General features: G+C 38.2%; 1 long non-coding RNA gene across 1 annotated transcript; it reads right to left on the bottom strand.

Annotated features, from left to right (window-relative positions):
- Window positions 1–429: 429 nt before the first annotated feature.
- On the bottom strand, window positions 430–10,837 carry LOC133563820 (uncharacterized). The gene is made up of 3 exons (XR_009809125.1): window positions 10,610–10,837; window positions 10,388–10,460; window positions 430–1,296 (listed from the first exon to the last, which is right to left on the bottom strand). It is a non-coding gene; the product is annotated as an uncharacterized LOC133563820 (long non-coding RNA).
- Between the last annotated feature and the right edge of the window lie 211 nt (window positions 10,838–11,048).

Below are 11,048 nucleotides of genomic sequence, written 5' to 3'. Positions count from 1 at the left end.
ATGTACATATATATATATATATATGTACATATATATATATATATATATGTATATATATATATGTACATATATATACATATATATATATATATATATATATATACATATATATATATGTACATATATATATATATATATATATATATATATATAAATATATGTACATATATATATATATATATACATATATATATATATATATATATATATATATATATATATATATATATATATATATATACATATATATATATATATATAGATGTATATGTATATATATATATATATATATATATATATATATATATATGTGTCCCAATTAATGCGCAATATATGTATGCGTGGGAAAAAAATCACAAGACTACTTCATCTCTACAGAACTGTTTCATGAGGGGTTCCCGCAATCATAAGGAGATTTTTGAAATATATATATTTATGTAAATTCTGCAGGCCCCAAACGGCCCGTGGCCTCTCTTTGGACACCCTTGCCTCAAAGAGAGAAAAAGTGAATGATTTCCTTTAGTCAACATAAAAGTGATGAATGAATAATGATATTAATCACACAGATGAACGAATGACAGCTCCAGTTGACATGCCAAGTAGTAATGAACAGTGAACAACAAAGGAACATAAAACAATACAAATAAAAACCAATAACGGAACCCTCGTTAACGGTACATTCCTTTCCCCTGTTGCGTATTTATGGTATTTTCTTTCACAACAACACACATGGTTGCTCTGGAGGAATGTTATTGTTCAGTATTTGATGTAACGCTGCACCATGCAGGGAATCTTTCCCATCCTCGGGTCAGCAGCTGCGTGTTCAAACAAAGCACGAGCAGAGTATATTTTGTTCAACTGAGACACACACACACACACACACACACACACACACCGCTGTCAAGCATCCTTTTATCATGTGATCTATGAGGAAATTCTCCAGAGACCCAGTCATGCAGGAGCACGACAGGAACACTTTGCACTTTGAAGTGGAGCGACATTATCAGGAAGTATCGTCTTGAAATAGCGCCTCCTCTCTCCCCATCTCACTCCATTTGTGAGGCACCTTCCCTGTCTCTCCTCATCTGCGCTCTCCTCCCTCTGCCGCTGACAGCCTCTCTTGGTCTTCCTCCCCAGTCCAGCCTCTTTTGCTTCCCCTTCCATCCCAAAAGAATGTATTTCCATCTCACCTCTCACCTCCTGTGCTGTGCTCCTATCTCTGGGGGACGTTATGCGACGGGCTGCTGGTCAGCAGTGATGGCGGCGGGGGGGGGGGGGTCGTGCAGGTGGCCTCTGCTGGGAATGTGTGGGATGCATTGGGAAGAAAGAGAGATCCATTTTGATGCCTTGTTAAAAATATGAATAATTCAAAGTAAACACCCTCCCTGGTGAGAAGAAGGTTTGAAATCAAGACATCAAACCTCCCCCTCTGACATAGATCCACTTCCTGTCTATCTGGCATTAAGACTAGGGCACCTGACACAGGAGTTTAAGAAAGTAGGCCATCAGAAGCATGAAAAGGAATCACTAAACAAACCAGAGGATAAAAATAAAGCGAGCGTAGGGAAGATAATATGGAAGAGGGAGAAAAAAAAAAAACATGAAAGTCAAGCACACTTTAATTAGCGGCCTCTCAGCAGGAAGTCACGGCCTCGAAGCGGCAATGGGGCTTTTATCGACTCCACCGTTTGTCACTTTTAGTCCAAATGAGAGAAAGCGGGGAGACAATTAGCTGATGGTACCTGTTTGATTAAACCCACTTTACACTAATAGATAGCTAGTCGCTGCAAAAGCCCCCCAAAAAAAGACACGTGTGTTACTCCGACGACGCCTGCGATACTTTGTCAGGACGCACTGCTAAAGTCGTCATGGGGAGAAAGAAAAGGTGGTCACCGTGTTGCCCTTCAGCAGCCACACCACACTGCAAGCTGCAGCCTCACAGAGGAACATGAAAGGTAATATTTGATGTCACACAGTTGCATTTTGTGGATAATGCCATAGGAGCCAGGAAATGTGACATATTGTCATTAAGAGCATATTAGTTGTAATTTTCGGGTCTCATCATGTCTAGCATTAAAAGATTACAGTTGGTACAAAATGCGGCTGTTAGACTTTAGACAAGAACAAGAAAGTTTGATCAAATTACGCCTGTACTGGCTCACCTGCACTGGCTTCCTGTGCACTTAAGATGTGACTTTAAGGTTTTACTACTTACGTATAAAATACTACACGGTCTAGCTCCATCCTATCTTGCCGATTGTATTGTACCATATGTCCCGGCAAGAAATCTGCGTTCAAAAGACTCCGGCTTATTAGTGATTCCTAAAGCCCAAAAAAAATATAATTCACTTCACTAGTGATACATTCTAAGATATTATCAATAGCAAGTGACATTGTTTACCACTTTGTAGTTTAGGTTCTTCATCACGTACACGGCTACTCCCCCTCCGTTCTTGTTGATTTATTTGGTTTAATTTAGTTCATATCTTTCTACGTAAAAATCCATTCATTTTAACATCCATCAATGTTTCTGAAATGGTGATAATTTTGAAGGGTGCGTTTAATTGTTCCAAAAAATGCTTCATATTGTTGAAGTTAGCATTCAAACTTCTGCTGTAAATAAATAATCAACAGTTTGTTGTCTATTTAAATGTTTCCGTTATATTGTTCGTCTATATATTAAATACAATTACTCTTGGTGTGAAAGAAAACATTTGTATCTGGAACTATATCCTTGTCTAATTCCGGACTATTGTAATCTATGCTGCTGATGGTTTTCAGTTCCATACTTTCCTGTTCTCAAATCATTTGTGTTGTCCTATGTGATGAATGTGCACTTGAGTGAAGATCCTCTTGTTCTGTAATCCCTTGGACCGTGGTTATTTTGTAGTCGAATGTCAATGTTTGTTTTCCGTCAGACTCCATTATCGTTGTTGTTGTTGCTGGGAGTTCTGATATCCGTTCAGATCCTTGATGTCATTGACAACTAGGACTCTTGCTACTGGACCTCTATTCAGCTGCATGTAGATTTTACAGTTGGCGCGCCGAGCTCCCTAAATTTTTCCTTGTTTCCTCAAGTCGCGTGCTTTCTTGGCAATTTCAGCATTGCATTTAGTGAGGTGCTCGAAACGGCCTTCTTTCATCTCCGCAATATCGCTAAAATTCGCTCCATTTTGTCCACTAAAGACGCCGAGATCATTATCCATGCGTTTGTTACGTCTCGTCTCGATTACTGTCACGTATTATTTTCGGGTCTCCCCATGTCTAGCATTAAAAGATTACAGCTGGTACAAAATGCGGCTGCTAGACTTTTGACAAGAACAAGAAAGTTTGATCATATTACGCCTGTACTGGCTCACCTGCACTGGCTTCCTGTGCACTTAAGATGTGACTTTAAGGTTTTACTACTTACGTATAAAATACTACACGGTCTAGCTCCATCCTATCTTGCCGATTGTATTGTACCATATGTCCCGGCAAGAAATCTGCGTTCAAAGGACTCCGGCTTATTAGTGATTCCTAGAGCCCAAAAAAAGTCTGCGGGCTATAGAGCGTTTTCCGTTCGGGCTCCAGTACTCTGGAATGCCCTCCAGGTAACAGTTCGAGATGCTACCTCAGTAGAAGCATTTAAGTCTCACCTTAAAACTCATTTGTATACTCTAGCCTTTAAATAGACCTCCTTTTTAGACCAGTTGATCTGCCGCTTCTTTTCTTTTTCTCCTATGTCCCCCCCTCCCTTGTGGAGGGGGTCCGGTCCGATGACCATGGATGTACTGGCTGTCCAGAGTCGATACCCAGGATGGACCGCTCGTCGGGACCCAGGATGGACCACTCGCCCGTGTGTCGGTTGGGGACATCTCTACGCTGCTGATCCGACTCCGCTTGGGATGGTTTCCTGTGGACGGGACTCTCGCTGCTTTCTTGGATCCGCTTTGAACTGAACTCTCGCGGCTGTGTTGGAGCCACTATGGATTGAACTTTCACAGTATCATGTTAGACCCGCTCGACATCCATTGCTTTCGGTCCCCTAGAGGGGGAGGGGGGGTTGCCCACATTTGAGGTCCTCTCCAAGGTTTCTCATAGTCAGCATTGTCACTGGCGTCCCACTGGATGTGAATTCTCCCTGCCCACTGGGTGTGAGTTTTCCTTGCCCTTTTGTGGGTTCTTCCGAGGATGTTGTAGTCGTAGTGGTTTGTACAGTCCTTTGAGACATTTGTGATTTAGGGCTATATAAATAAACATTGATTGATTGATTGAACACCTGCCTTGAGTTCAACACGCATAAAAGGAGTAAGGGAAAGGAGATTGAAGTTGGAAGTGCGTTGCTATGGAAACGGGGAAAAAATGCGCTGAGGAAATAAGTGTTGGTAATGCATAAAATTATCAAAATACAATAAATATTGTACATATTGCATTTTGTTAAGAATTCATCATATATTTACTTGAAGTGTGTATATAAAACATTGCTGGTAGTTTTTGAAGTCGTTTCAGCGCAGTGGTTTTTAACCTTGTTGGAGGTATCGAACCCCACCACTTTCATTTGGGCATTCCCCGAACCCTTCTTTAGTGAAAAATAAAATGTTTTTTTTTTAATTCAAGATAAAGTTAAGTTTTTTTACTGGTGCACAAAATGAACCGTGCATGAACATCACTTTGTTCAAAGAACAAAACAAACACAGTGCATGAACTCACAACAAATTACACACCTGCAAAGAGGGAACATTGTTTGGGGGTATCCATAATAGGGAGAAGTTTGTATTTACACAATGAGTCGGGTGGGTCTTAACCTCCGCCGAACCCCTGAGGCCGACTCACCGAACCCCTAGGGTTCGATCGAACCCAGGTTACGAACCACTGTTTTAGAGGCTTTGAAGGACACAACGGTGACTATCATTAGCCGCGCCTGCCAAGCATTTTTTTTTTAATTCTTTAATCCCCTTCCATCCATCCATTTCCTACCGCTTGTCTTCTTTGGAATCCTAAAAAAACAAAACATAAATGTGGTCTTGTCTCTCATATTGACTGTGAACTTCAAATCTATCCGTCGATTATAGATTCCATTATTGGTTTACGGTTTGATTGATTGATTGATTGATTGATTGATTGATTGATTGATTGATTGATTGATTGATTGATTGATTGATTGAGACTTTTACCAGTAGATTGCACAATACAGTACATCTTCCGTACAATTGACCACTAAATAGTAACACCCAAATATGTTTTTCAACTTGTTTAAGTCCACGTTAATCAATTCATGGTAAAGTTTAAAGGTTTCCTTTTGTAGTTCTTTGCCCCCTTTTGCCATAGAAAACTTTGAATGACTTTTTTATGGCAAACACACAAAATAGGCAATATTTTCCCTAAAATATGATTCCAAGTGTGTATATAAAACATTGCTGGTAGTTTTTGAAGTCGTTTTACAGGCTTTGAAGGACACAACGGTGACTCCTATTAGCCGCATCTGCCAAACATTTTTTTTTTATTCTTTAATCATCTTCCATCCATTCATTTTCTACCGCTTGTCTTCTTTGGAATCCTAAAAAAACAAAACATAAATGTGGTCTTGTCTCTCATATTGACTGTGAACTTCAAATCTATCCGTCGATTATAGGCTGTGTTATTGTTTTATGATTTGATTGAGACTTTTAGCAGTAGATTGCACAATACAGTACATCTTCCGTACAATTGACCACTAAATAGTAACACCCAAATATGTTTTTCAACTTGTTTAAGTCCATTTTAATCAATTCATGGTAAAGTTTAAAGGTTTCCTTTTGTAGTTCGTTGCCCCCTTTTGCTATAGAAAACTTTATATGGCTTTCTTATGGCAAACACACAAAATAGGCAATATTTTCCATAAAATGTGATTCCAAGTGTGTATATAAAACATTGCTGGTAGTTTTTGAAGTCGTTTTAGAGGCTTTGAAGGACACAACGGTGAATCCCATTAGCCGCATCTGCCAAGCATTTTTTTTTAATTCTTTAATCCCCTTCCATCCATCCATTTCCTACCGCTTGTCTTCTTTGGAATCCTAAAAAAACAAAACACAAATGTGGTCTTGTCTCTCATATTGACTGTGAACTTCAAATCTATCCGTCGATTATAGGTTGTGTTATTGTTTTATGGTTTGATTGAGACTTTTACCAGTAGATTGCACAATACAGTACATCTTCCGTACAATTGACCACTAAATAGTAACACCCAAATATGTTTTTCAACTTGTTTAAGTCCATTTTAATCAATTCATGGTCAAGTTTAAAGGTTTCCTTTCGTAGTTCGTTGCCCCCTTTTGCTATAGAAAACTGTGTATGGCTTTTTTATGGCAAACACACAAAATAGGCAATATTTTCCTAAAATATATTTCCAAGTGTGTATATAAAACATTGCTGGTAGTTTTTGAAGTTGTTTTAGAGGTTTTGAAGGACACAACGGTGACTCCCATTAGCCGCATCTGCCAAGCATTTTTTTTTTATTCTTTAATCATCTTCCATCCATTCATTTTCTACCGCTTGTCTTCTTTGGAATCCTAAAAAACAAAACACAAATGTGGTCTTGTCTCTCATATTGACTGTGAACTTCAAATCTATCCGTCGATTATAGATTGTATTATTGTTTTATGGTTTGATTGATTGATTGATTGATTGATTGATTGATTGATTGATTGATTGAGACTTTTACTAGTAGATAGCACAATACAGTACATCTTCCGTACAATTGACCACTAAATAGTAACACCCAAATATGTTTTTCAACTTGTTTAAGTCCACGTTATTCAATTCATGGTAAAGTTTAAAGGTTTCCTTTTGTAGTTCTTTGCCCCCTTTTGCTATACAAAACTTTGTATGTTTTTTTTATGGCAAACACACAAATTATGCAATATTTTCCCTAAAATATATTTGCAAGTGTAATATTTGTTGTGAAGTAATTGGAATCGTAAATAGATCAAGTATGAATAACAACATCTGGGGTCGTAATGAACTCCGAATTAAACTTTAACAGCCACATTATTCAATAACATCAACAGCTTTTTACCACCTACAAACATTGCTAAAATCAGAAGATTTAATGTCCTAATCAGACTTAAAAAGACTAATCCATGCCTTTGTCCCCAGCAGGTAAGACTACTGCTATTTGATCCTATACCTCCATATTGCATTTTGACCGTTTGCTTATATTTTCTCATTCACATTTTGTCCACTTCCTGTGTGCGAAATAATAAAACGCCAATAAGCAAATAGGAGTTGACAAACTGACACTATGTAGCGTGTGCAGTGTTCAGGAAAAGTAAAAAACATGTGTATATAAAAGACCTAAATACATTTGGATTATGAAAAATGTATACATGGTATATAGGAAATATATATATTGAAGTAAATGGGGATAACTATTACTGGATATATATTTTTTTTTCCTTGATTGCCCTGCAATTCATAAATAATATGTGATGAAACAAGTTGAATATTTAAGAGATTTGTGCTGTGGTTTACTTGAGCAATGAAATATACATCTTTGATCAACGTACTTGACTAATCATTAGCATGTATTGATTAGGAAAACAATTAAATGCTGATTAAATTAACCGTTGTGTTATGATCTGTCCCTGCTAACTTTTGTTAGGCGTATATTTCATCTTATTTTGTAGAGTTTATGTTTTGTTCTGCTTCCTCCTTAGGGTCCTCCCATTCCAGTGCTGGGCGGAGCTTGAAGTCGCTTCTCCTGTCCGTCAGTAATTAGTTGGCTCGTTAGCACTTTTGCCGTGTTTGTTCATTTCGATTCTCCTGGACTTCTCTCCCTGTATGTTCCACACCACTCCGTGTGCACTCCTTCATGTATGTATTTTTGTATTTCATTTAAATCTTATACCTACTTTCGTAGCCTGTAAATCTGGACCGAAAGTTTGGTTTAAATTTCTACCCACAGCGCTTCGTTTTCTAGTGGCCGTGCCTTAAACAGCTATTTTTTGCATCTGGTTGTAATATAACTGTCTGAGGGGGACTATTTTGTTAATGCATCTGGTTATAATATTCGTGAGTGCGGTATTCAGGGGACTATTCTGTTAATGCGCGCATTGATCTGATTTGATGTGTACCGGCAACAAGAAGTGGAGTTATTCTACGGAGATAAATAACACGATAACAAAGGTGAATATTTATCCCTAATTGCGAATAAATAAATACATTTTGTGTCTGGCGTGTGTTTGGACTGCGCATGCGTACAAACACGTAACGCATTGATACTGAAACATGCAAAATGTATCTAGAGCTTTTTTCAGTGATGTACCCCCTGTGAACATTTTTTTAACTCAAGTACCCCCTCACCAGAGCAAAGCATTTTTGGTTGAAAAAAAGAGATAAAGAAATAAAATACAGCACAATGTCATCAGTTTCTGATTCATTAAATTGTATAACAGTGCGAAATATTGCTCATTTTTAGTGGTCTTTCTTGAACTATTTGGAAAAAAAGATGTACAATTAACTAAAAACTTTTTGATAAATAAAGAAGTGATTCAATTATAAATAAAGATTTCTACACATAGAAGTAATCATCAACTTAAAGTGTCCTCTTTGGGGATTGTAATAGAGATCCATCCGGATTCATGAACTTAATTCTAAAAATTTCTCCACAAAAAAAGAAATCTTTATTCATGGAACATGTCCACAAAAAATCTAGCTATCAACACTGAATATTGCATTGTTGTATTTTTTTTTCACAGTTTATAAACTTACATTCATATTTTGTTGGAAGTATTATTTCAATAAATATATTTATAAAGGATTTTTGAATTGTTGCTATTTTAAAAAAATCTTACGTACCCCTTGGCATACCTTCAAGTACCCCCAGGGGTACGCGTGCCCCCATTTGAGAACCACTGATCCAGACAATATACCATTATACCAACTTTGAATCCTTGTGATATTATATGAAGGCAGAATATATTTTAATATTAGATGCACCCACTTAAAGTTTTCTATATTGCACATGTTTAATGCACATTTAATATGTGCGCTCTGGGTCTTTCTGTGTGGAGTTTGCATGTTCTCCCTGGGGCTTCCTCCCACCTCCAAAGACATGCACCTGGGGATAGTTTGATTGGCAACACTAAATTGGCCCTAGTGTGTGGATGTTGTCTGTTAATCTGTGTTTGGCCCTGCGATGAGGTGGCCCGAATGCAGCTGGGATAGGCCCCAGCATTCGGACAAGCAGTAGAAATGGACGGATGGAAAAAATGCATATAAGGGCTATGATGGGCTAAGTCAGTGGTTCTCAACCTTTTTTCAGTGATATACCCCCCCCCCGTGAAAAATTTTTTAATTCAAGTACCCCCTAATCAGAGCAAAGCATTTTTGGTTGAAAAAAGAGATGAAGAAATAAAATACTGCACTATGTCATCAGTTTCTGATTTATTAAATTGTATAACAGTGCAAAATATTGCTCATTTGTGGTGGTCTTTCTTAAACTATTTGGGAAAAAATAAATAAAAATAACTAAAAACTTGTTGAAAAATAAACAAGTGATTCGACTATAAAAAGATTTCTACACATAGAAGTAATCATCAACTTAAAGTGCCCTCTTTGGGGATTGTAATAGAGATCCATCTGGATTCATGAACTTAATTCTAAACATTTCTTCACAAAAAAAGAAATCTTTAACATCAATATTTATGGAACATGTCCACAAAAAATCTAGCTGTCAACAATGAATATTACATTGTTGTATTTTTTTTCACAGTTCATGAACTTACATTCATATTTTGTTGAAGAATTATTCAATAAATATACTTATGAAGGTTTATTGAATTGTTGCTATTTTTAGAATATTTAAAAAAAAATCTCACGTACCCCTTGGCATACCTCCAAGTACCCCTAAGGGTACACGTACCCCCATTTGAGAACCACTGATCTAAGTCCCCACAATAGTTAAAGATAAGTGACAATTTGTCTTATTTTAGTTGTACAGTTTGGCGTTATGTTTCTCTCCTGATTTGGCATTGCAATCATGCAAATTATTCACAAAGTAACCATGCATGAAAAGTGACTCACTGTGTGAATTACACCTGTTGGCCTGCAGACTTGCCGCTCAATTGTCTGGCCTCTCTTTCTTCCCCCTCCCCTCCCTCACAAGTTATCTTCTCAAATGTCATGTACCGCAAAATTGATATTAATTATGTGTTTGTGTGTGTGTATGTGTGTGTGTGTGTGTGTGTGTGTGTGTGTGTGTGTGGCTGACCCCGTTCAAGTTGACTCACTGCACCTTTCTGTCAATGTCAGCGCCTGTTGAATGTGACCTCACACACACACACACAGACACCTATCTTCTAGTGTGTGTGTGTGCCTTTGAACAATGGCATGTACATCCTGAGTGTATAATGCCAGGATGACTCACCGTACATGTCACCTGTCTGACCAGCGGCATCCAGAGGGCATTGCTTTCCTTCTGTGCTCCCTTTTTCACCAGCCTGCCAATGATAAACAAAACACACAAAGTCACACGTTCTGTAATGATAAATGAGATAGTGTCAGCCTAATAAAGCTTAGTAACAAACACACAATAAAACAAAAGGTACTAATGAATGAAGTCTGAGATGCGTAATAATGATATACATACCTGCTGTCCATTCATCCAGCAGACCCTCATATGTTTGTCTGGCTCCCTCGTATGTCTGCTCTAGTGCCCGCCAGCCTGAGAGAGTCTTCGTCCTATCGAATTGGGGACCGGGGCTCAGCTGCAGAGACTGACATCATCCCTTTCAGAGGCGGTTTTCCCCACCCGCTATCTGCACCCTCTCTCTCTCTTTCTTTCTCTCTCTCTGTCTCGCTCTTTCCTGACTCCCCCCATCTCCTTCTCTCTCCGCCTAACTCACTCTGCATAGCATTCTCTTATCTCTCATCTGTCCAATCCTCTATAACTGCTTTCAAAGGGTCTCAGCCCAGTAACAAGTGTTCAATCACGACTTTCCACATCTTCCTGCTCTTGGGTTTTAGTCGGCTCTGTTGACCTGTCGTCATTAAAGAGAGACACGTATCCGTGAGGGCTTCTCTATTAG

This window comes from Nerophis ophidion, linkage group LG12 (genome assembly GCF_033978795.1).
Source record: "Nerophis ophidion isolate RoL-2023_Sa linkage group LG12, RoL_Noph_v1.0, whole genome shotgun sequence".
Lineage (NCBI taxonomy): Eukaryota > Metazoa > Chordata > Actinopteri > Syngnathiformes > Syngnathidae > Nerophis > Nerophis ophidion.
This window is presented reverse-complemented; position numbering and strand designations above follow the sequence as displayed.